Source organism: Hylobates moloch, unplaced genomic scaffold, assembly GCF_009828535.3.
Source record: "Hylobates moloch isolate HMO894 unplaced genomic scaffold, HMol_V3 SCAFFOLD_7, whole genome shotgun sequence".
Lineage (NCBI taxonomy): Eukaryota > Metazoa > Chordata > Mammalia > Primates > Hylobatidae > Hylobates > Hylobates moloch.
In genome coordinates, this window is record NW_026652282.1 from 60,009,060 (window position 1) to 60,010,107 (window position 1,048).

A 1,048-nucleotide genomic window follows, 5' to 3' on the forward strand; every position below is an offset into this window, starting at 1 on the left:
TTTCTCCATTTTAATAAACATAGGATCTGTAGGGATGTCATCTCTCTTTTTTCCTAGTATTGGTAGTTTGTATCTTCAGTCGTTTTTTTTTTTTTTTCTTGATCTATCTGGCTAGAGGTTTATAAACTTTATTGCTCTTCTGAAAGAACCAGATTTGGGGTTCATTGATTTTCTTTATTGTTTTTCTGCTTTGTATCACGTTGACTTCTTTTTTTTTTTATTTTATCAGGGAAAGTGCAAACTCAGTCCCCCATGTACACAATTTATGCAGTTGAGTCTCCCCTGTTTGGGGAAATATCGGGTGTCAGCACACCCAGGGTGCAATAGATGAGCCTCAATCTAGGAAAACCACCTTTGTGCTCATGGTATCTCCCCTGACAGGTGAGGATGTATTATTTCTACTCTGACACTTACCATTACCTTTGTTCTGTTTAATTTAATTTGTTTTCCTTTTTCTCATTTATTAACATGTTTTCTGAGCTCATTGATTTGAGACCTTTCTTCATAGAGGTGTTTTTACTGCTATGAAATTTCCCAACTCTTTTTTTTTTTTACCAGCCTCTCACAAATTTTGATATGTTGTGTTTTCCTTTTCAGTCAGTTCGAAACACTTTCTAATTTTCATTATGATTTCTTATTTGATTCATAGGATAATTGAAAGCACATTATTTGGTTCCTAAATATTTGTAGATTTTCTGAATATCTCTCTTGTTAATTTCTAACTTAATTTTATTGTATGTGGTTGAAGAACACACTTTGTGTTACTGGAATTGTCTAAAATGCATTGAGACTTGTTTTATGGCACAGTATACAGTCTCTCTCAGTAAATGTTCCATGTACACTTGAAAATAATGCATAATCTTCTGTTGTGGGGTGGACGGTTCTACATGTGACAATTAGGTCAAGTTGGTAATAGTGATGCTTGAGTCTTCTATATTGTCATTGACTTTCTGTCTCCTTGTTTTACCAACAGTATATTGAGGGGTATTGAAATCTTTGCCTAGAATTGTTGATGCAGCTATTTCTCTGTGTAGGTCTATTCATTTTT

General features: G+C 33.9%; 1 non-coding gene across 1 annotated transcript; it reads right to left on the reverse strand.

The window, feature by feature from the left end:
* Positions 1-225: 225 nt before the first annotated feature.
* Positions 226-389, reverse strand: LOC116812394 (U1 spliceosomal RNA). The gene has a single exon (XR_004370692.1). It is a non-coding gene; the product is annotated as a U1 spliceosomal RNA (small nuclear RNA).
* Between the last annotated feature and the right edge of the window lie 659 nt (positions 390-1,048).